Consider the following 8789-nt stretch of genomic DNA (forward strand, 5'->3'; position numbering starts at 1 on the left):
TGTTTGTCCTGACCCTAAGGGCTACGACGCCTTCACTCAGGCTCCTCTCGACCCTGGACCATCGGGGACTTATTTTGCCGACCTTTCGGAGCCTCCCTCTGATCTACCAGATCCTCAGTTTTCCACTTTCACCGCGCCCCCTCCTGTTTTGGTGAGCGGGTCGTCTGTCCTCACCCAACCAGGTGCCACTGGTGCGGATGGGGAGCCCTGGGTGACTCGGATGACGACGTCTTACGGGCAGCGATACATCCAACTTGCCTTGGCCCTCCCCGTATCTGACTGGAACGGTCTTGGGAACATTGCCCAGACGGACCTTGGGGAAACCCTAAGGTGCACCATGGCCTGGGTGAGTTCGTGCACCTCGGGTCAGCATTATTATGTATAGATGTACATGCGTTTTTCTTTTTGTTACTTATTGTTGATGTCGTTAACTTTCTTATGCAGGCCTATACCGTGGCTCTACGGTTTGCCGACTCGTCTAGCAACTTCTCTGCGTCTAGTGCTGAGAGGGACTGCCTTACAGCCCGGGTCCAGGAGCTCGAGAAAGAGCTTGAGAAAACCCAGTCTGACCTAAAGAAGGTTCGGGCCGAACTTGCCACCTCGTCGAGAAGGAAGCTGAAGGCGGTTGCCAAGGCCAAGGAGCTGAAGGACCAAGTTGCCAGCCTGAAGAGCGAACTCCAGGCGACCAAGGATATCGTGACAGTGTCGCAGGAGAGGGTTACTTATTTAGAGGCCGAAGTCGAGTCTATCAAGGTCGAACTCCAGAGTGCAAGGGCTGAAGTCGAGGCTACCAGGACCGAACTCCAGGCTGCTAGGACCAATGTCGCTACATTGAGTACAGGTCCATAGACCGCACCCTTTACAACGTGTGGAGGCAGGATCCCAATTTTGATTTCTCTTCTTTTGGTGAGCATTCCGTCGCTCGAGCGGCCATGTGGAGCACCCATGGTAGGAGGCCCTGAAGTAGTCATTTCATAACTTTTGTTAGCTAGCCCACCATGGGTGTACGCTCTTTTTTTTTTTCCTTTGACTTTGTAATATCATTATCATTACTACTTTTCTTTTGTAACTCTTGTACTGTCTTCAAAACTTTCTTTTTCAATGTATATATACATGTGTTGCTATTTATCTCTTATTCTACTGCATTTGAGGCCCTTTTGAGCCTGTATGATGGGGTTTGGTTGGTTCCCCTCTTTTCTTTACCAGGCTGGAGGTCCTTTGGAGCCCATGTGAAAGGGTTCACTGGGACCTCTTTTGGTGCCTCTTGATTACTCTTATAAGGATATTTTGACCCCTTGGGTCATAGCTATCCTTTTATATATTCTTGCGCACGCTTATTATTTTTTTACGAGAAGCGTCCTTCTCGTCGTTATTCATAGTACTATTTTTGCAAGGGTCTCTTTTGGGACCCTTTTTGGCTAGACGGCTTGGTGGCCGCTCTAGACTTATTATTGTCGTTACCATATATTTTTTTTGTAAGTCCCTATGGCCTCCTTGATGTTCACAAGGGTAGCTAATCCTTGTGATCCCAAGAGATGCCTTGTAAGGACTTCGCTTAAGGCCCTGATATAGGGGGTCCCTCTAGGATCCCCCGTTAAAGGGTCCTTTTTAGGGTCATGGTCCCTTTTGGGTCCTCCTGATGGAGGGCCCTTTTTAGGATCCTTCTGGTGCATAGGGTCCTCCTAATAGGGGGTCGTTTTAGGATCCTCTTAGTAGAGGGTCCCTTTTAGGAGCCTCCTTTTTAGGAGGGCAAAGGGTCCTTTTTAGGATCCTTCATTAGAGGGTCCTTTTTAGGAGCCCTTTTTAGGTTCCCCTTGCTAGCTGCATGTTTTTGCTTCCTGTCTTGCCCCCCAAGTGTTTGGTGAAATTTATTTCGGCAGGCACTTTGGTTGATGCCCGCCTAGCGAAGAAAAGTAATAGATGAAGTTGCAAACAGTTTCATTCATAGAATTTTTGCTACAGCGATACATATAAGATTCTCATAGGAAATAAAAAAAAAACTCACACCTACGCAGGAGGTTATCTAAGTAACCTATCCTTTTAGCACTGGGCGTGGGCGCCTTACTGGTAGTACTTCCTAAGGTGCCCCGCGTTCCATGCTCGAGGTATGATGGTGTCGTCCATGCGCGCCAGCTTATAAGTGTTTAGGGGTATGCACTGAGCAACCTGGTAGGGCCCCTCCCAGTTCGCCCCAAGCACTCCTGTCCTTGGGTCTCGCGTGTTGGGGAGTACCTTCCTTAGCACCAGGTTGCCAACTCTGAAAGTTCTCTCTTGCACCCTCGAGTTGTAGTACCTTGCTGCGCAATGTTGGTATACCGCCACCCTCATTTGTGCTTTTTCCCTCCTTTCTTCTCGTATGTCCAAGCTCTCAGCCAGAGCTACGCGGTTGGCCTCGTCTCCATACGCCTGTACCCTGAAGTAACTCACCTGCATCTCCATTGGGAGGACAGCCTCACACCCATATGCTAAGGAGAATGGGGACTCTCCTGTGGTCGTGCGAGGGGTGGTTCTGTATGCCCATAGCACATTCGGCAGCTCTTCCACCTAGGCTCCTTTCATCTTTTCTAACTTGGTTTTCAGGTTCTTTTTAAGAACCCTGTTAATGGCCTCCACTTGCCCATTGGCCTGTGGGTGTACTACTGCTGAAAAACTTCTCTTTATCCCCCTTCCCCTACAATATTCCTCAAAGCCCCCCCCCCCTCTCAAACTGGGTGCTGTTGTCAGAAATGATTTTGTAGGGCACTCCGTATCTGCAGACAATGAATTTGTTGACGAATGAGGTGATGTGCTTGGTAGTTATCTTCACGAGTGGCTCTGCTTCAACCCACTTGGTGAAATAGTCCACAGCTACCACTGCGTACTTCGCCCCTCCCCTACCCGCAGGAAGGGCGCTGATCAAGTCTATCCCCCAGATAGCGAAGGGCCAGGGGCTAGTCAGGCTAGTTAACTCATTTGGGGGCCTCCGAGTGTAGTTAGCGTGTTTCTGGCATTTGTCGCATTTCTTGGCAAAGTCGTTTGCATCTTTCTCCATTGAGGGCCAGTAGTACCCCTGTCTTATGGCCTTCCTAGCCGTTGAGGGTCCGCTCTCATGGTTACCACACTCTCCTTCATGTATCTCATGCAGTACTTTTAACGCCTCCTCCTTCTCTACACATCGCAGAAGTGGCATTGAGAACCCTCTCTTGTATAGAACCCCATCTATCAAGGTGTATCTATCTGCCTTATACACCAACCTTCGGGCCTCTTTCTGGTCCACAGGAAAGGTTCCTTCCTCCAAGTATCTTTTAATCGGCTCCGCCCACGACTCCTTTGGGACACTAATCATATGTACGTCCGCGCTTACGATGCTGGGTTTGGGTAAGTATTCCACGGGTATCGACTCCAAGATGTCCCCATCCTTGTTGGAAGCCAGCTTCGCGAGTGCATCAGCATGGGAATTCCTTTCTCTGGGGATCTGCTCAATGCTATATGCTACTAACCTTCCCAAATAGCCTTTCACCCTTTCCAAGTAGGCTGCCATCTTGGGTCCCCTCGCCTGATATTCCCCCTTTACCTGGTACACCACCAACTGAGAGTCGCTAAAAATACGAAGACGCGTCACTTTTAGCTCCTAGGCTAAACGCAAGCCAGCTAGGAGCGCCTCGTACTCCGCCTCGTTATTGGAGGCCTCAAACCCGAACCGGATCGCACAATACATCTTGTGTCCCTCGGGTCCTGTCATCATGATGCCTGCTCCAGATCCTCCTTCATTGGACACCCCATCCACATGCAGACTCCATTCCTCAAGGTCCCCTCGTTCTTCCTCTATGACAGGCTGCTCCCCTTCTTCACTTCTTCCTCCATTCGGCTGACGGGTGAACTCCACTATAAAGTCTGCCAGCACCTGTCCATTGATGGAAGCTCTTGGGGTATACACGATATCGAATTGACTCAACTCGATCGACCATTTCATCAGCCTCCCTGAGGTCTCAGGTTTATGCAGGACCTGCCTTAAAGGACTATCCATGAGAACTTCAATTGCGTGCGCATGGAAGTAGGGCCTCAACTTCCTCGAGGCCACAACCAATGCATAGGCCAACTTTTCAATCTCTGGGTACTGGTTCTCTGCGTCCACCAAACGCTTGCTGATATAGTACACAGGCTGTTGCTGTTTCTTCTCCCCTTTAACCAAGGCTGCGCTTATGGCATGTTCCGACACTGCCAAGTAAAGGTATAGCTTCTCGCCTTTCTCAGGTTTTGCCAACAGGGGTGGCTTCCCCAAGTGCTCCTTCAGCTTGATAAATGCCTCTTCACATTCCTCATCCCAAGCGAACTTTTTGCTCCCTTTAAGGATGTTAAAGAAGGGGAGGCACTTATCGGTTGACCTTGAAATAAATCTGTTAAGGTCCGCCACCCTTCCCGTTAAGCATTGCACTTCCTTCTTGTTCTTAGGCGGGCTCATCTCTACCAGGGCCTTTATCTTATCAGGATTGGCCTCGATGCCTCTGGAATTGACCATGAAGCCCAAGAATTTTCCTGAGGATACACCGAAGGTGCACTTGATGGGATTCAACTTCATTCGGTATTTCCTAAGTGTGTCAAACATCTCACCAAGGTCCTTGTTGAGCTCTGTTGCATTCTTGGTCTTTACTAACATATCATCAACATACACCTCCATGTTCCTCCCTATCTGGTTAGCGAACATCTTATTGACCAACCTTTGATAGGTGGCACCTGCATTCTTCAACCCGAAGGGCATCACCTTGTAACAGTAGAGCCCTTTATCCATAATGAATGACGTATGCTCTTCATCTGCTGGGTTCATTGGAATCTGGTTGTACCCCGAGTAGGCGTCCATGAAGCTTAGTAATTCATGTCATGCTGTCGCATCTACTAACTGATCTATCCTTAGGAGCGGGAAGCTATCCTTAGGACAAGCTTTATTCAGGTTTGAGAAATCGACGCAGGTCCTCCATTTCCCATTTGGTTTTGGGACTAGTACTGGATTCGACACCCATACAGGGTAATAAGACTCACAGATAAACCCATTGGTCTTCAGCTTGTCGACCTCCTCCTTTAAGGCTGCGTACGTTTCTGGGTCTAGCGCCCGCATCTTCTGCCTAATGGTCCTCACTTCAAGGGAGATATTCAAATGGTGGCACATAACACTGGGGTCTATACCCACCATATCTTCGTGACTCCATGCGAATACATCCAGATTATCTTTCAAAATCCTTATCAACTCCTTCTTCACGTCACTCTGCAGGCTTCTTCCTACCTTCAGTTTCCTCAACGGTTCTTCCACTACTATAACCTCCTCTACTTCCTCCACTGGTTCTGCTCTTGACTCCTCCACGACTCGAGGGTCCTGCGGACTCCCTGCGGGCACACATAGCGCTTCATGTATCACCATGGCCATTGGTTCCTGCGGTTTTACCGGCGCACGGAGTGAGGTGTTGTAGCACTCCCTTGCTTCTTTCTGTTCTCCCTTCATACTAGCGACCCCTCCTGGAGTTGGGAACTTGACAACCAGGTGATATATAGAAGTTATGGCTTTCAATTCTCTTAGGGATGGTCTCCCCAATACCACATTGAAAGGTGACACACAATCTACTACGACAAAGTTAGCCATGACTGTAGTCTGCCGGGGTTGCTCCCCCATGGTGAGCGCCAATTCGATCATCCCTAGGGGTTGCATTGAGTCCCCTGTGAATCCATATAGGGAAGATTGGTAGGGCTTTAGATGACGAATGCCCAGCCCCATCTTTTCCAAAGCAGGGCGATACAGGATGTCCACCAAGCTCCCATTGTCCACTAGGACCCGATGCACATGCATATTTGCCAACTGAACTGTCAACACCAGCAGGTCGTTGTGGGGAAAAATTACCCCCCACGCATCCTCCTTAGTGAATGTGATCGAGTCATTTTCCCCCTTGAAGCTTTTTGGGGGTCACTGTTCCAAACTCATGACACAGGGTGGTGGACTTCGTCGGGCCTCTCTTGCATATCCATCTCGCCCCTTCCGAGAGTCCCCCCCAAATCCTGGACCTCTGAAAATGGTTCGGACCTCTCCCTGTATTTCTGGGGCTCGCCCTTGCATCTGGGGTATCGCAGGCTCATCCTCTGGCTGCGGCCTTTCTCTCCTGACATAACGGCCTAGATGCCCCCTGCGGATGAGCTCCTCAATTTCCTCCTTCAAGTGGATACACTCCGTCGTGGTGTGCCCGATATCCTTATGGTACTGGAAGTATTTACTGGGGTCCCTTTTGGACCGGTCCTTCTGTTGGGGTTTTATGCCCTAATTAAAACCCAAATTCTTTGTAATCTCATTTTATTATCAATAAAAGAATAGAAATCATTTTTTGACTTGGTCAATCACTTTTCTCACATGTTTTATTTTCATGATTATTTGTTTAATATAAACTTCTATTAAATCCCGAGCAAATAGCTAATCTTATTTATAGTGACGTAATCACAGTGGAATATAAATATGATTATATGTTCAAAATAAGTTAGTCCTAAGATTAGTCAGTGCACCGGATTTACACTGACTTGCCAATCTACGATATGATCTACTTACACATTACAATGTTATGTTCTTTCTAGAACATTAGCAAAGTAGATAAGATCGGATGCATTTGTTACATCGGACAAGACCGATATTGACAGTTGATAAGATAAGTAAACATACCGTTATTATCTATTCTAGTCATATCATATAGTTGACCATAGGGCAATTCAATCTCAATTCTGAGTGGTTAGTATTCTAACTGATTGTATTATTTGAGTTCTTTGACTTGTTCGTTACCAGCTTACCCTACGGACTAGCCCATACTTACATCTTGGGAACTCGGTAGTATAATTGAGTGGGAGTGTTAATCATAGATATGAAATTCTATAGCTTCTGATGAAGAAGTGAAACGATGGTTTCCTTTTAGTTTGGTTCAAGGTGTTAAATGATAGAGATCTCATTTCAATAATTAAATTAGTTTACTGAAATATCATTTACAAGGAACTAAGTGTTTTAAGGATAAAATACAATGAGGTGTAAAACGGTATTTTAGTCCTATCTCATTGTAGACCGTCTATAGAGGATTGAGTGACAATTATGGTTGTAACAATGGATAATTAATAGCGTATCTATATTTGTTATAGAGCGTTCTATGAATTCAAGAGTGCAATTCCAAGTCTATAGTGGAGTCACGAGGAATTAATAAGTTAGTAAATTTATTTGTTAGATTTATGATAACTTATTGGAGCTTGATTTCATAGGCCCATGGTCCCCATTGTACCTTGGATAAAATCATCTAGATAGTCTCAATTAATTGATTTAATCATCAATTAGAATTATCAAAGTTGACCAGGTCAATTTTGGATAGTTTCACAGAGTTGTGTAATTTTGAGAAGAAAAGATAAATTATGGCAGATTTATTAATTAAGATAAATTGGTATCTAAATTAATAAATAAGTTTAAATCAAGGTTCAAATTATAAATAATTAATTTGATAAAGGATTTAAATAATTATTTAATTAATTAAATCAATAGAAAATATTACAGGCCTTGATTTTAAGTCCAATGGGCTTATAATCAAATGGGAAATTTCACGGGCCTATAGCCCATGATAATTTTGACCTAGGGCTTCAAAATGGCTGTTATTTTATTGATTTTTTAATTAAATTAAATGGCCTAATTGAGTCTATAAAAGGAGTGCTTAGAGAGAAGATTTAAGAGACGACAGATAAGTCACAAGTCAGATTTTCTGATAGTTTTATATTCTCTCTAAACACAAGTCCTTTTCTAAGCTACTTTGTTATTTTCTCTTCTTCTCTCTATATATATCTCATGTGTTGAGAATTGCCCACACTAGTCTAGGTGGTTCTAAGGATACATTGGAAGATCATGAAGAAAATAGAAGATCGGTTCAGTTTCTTGATAATACTCTGCGACAGAAAGGATACAAGAGTTAGAGAAACTGAAGGAAGGACTCTTAATTCCGCTACGTATACTGTAAGTATTATATTATTTGTTTCTCTTTGAATTCAATTTTAGAAACATGTTTTAGGCTATCTCGTATTAATTTTTTTAATATTAGATATACATGAAAATAAATAAAGATCCTGTATAAGCTTTTTCCAACACCTTCCTCATTGGTGGGGGCTTCTTGAAGGGAACTCGGTCTTCATTGGTGAGGTAAATATGCTCCTTGGTATCTATAAGGTTCGTATAGTAAGTGTAAGCCACTTGCCTATGATCACTCCCCCGTTTGGTCTCTCTCTGCTGATCATCTCTCGACCCATCATACGCCCTCTTCTTCTTTGTTACATTCGACCCGTCGTTAGCTGGGGGCTTCGCGTTGGACCCCTCCTTTCCCGCCTTTAGGTTCGCGTGGCCATCCTCCACACGAATGTATTTCTGCACCCTCTCGTAGAAGTCATCTAAATCGGTGATTTCCCTCTTCAGCATGTTGTCCCACAACTTGCTTCCCGGGTGCACCCCGGCTGTAATGGCCATTTTTAACTCTCGGCGGGTTAGGCTCCCCACTTTCGCGGCCTCCATATATGAACCTGTGAATGTAGCTCTTCAGGCTCTCATTTTCCCCTTGCTTCACGTTGGCCAGGCTGGTGTCTGGCATCGTGTAGAATCGCACGGCGTGGTGCTGTTGGAGGAATTCATCAGAAAACTGCTGCCAGGAGCTGATGGACCCCGACCTTAATCTTTTGAACCATTTGTAGGCGGGTCCTTTCAAAGTGACGGCGAAGCAGTGGCATCAGGCTCCACTACCAATCCCTCTCGGTTTCATCAGGTCGTT

This window comes from Humulus lupulus, chromosome 2 (genome assembly GCF_963169125.1).
Source record: "Humulus lupulus chromosome 2, drHumLupu1.1, whole genome shotgun sequence".
NCBI classification, from domain to species: domain Eukaryota; kingdom Viridiplantae; phylum Streptophyta; class Magnoliopsida; order Rosales; family Cannabaceae; genus Humulus; species Humulus lupulus.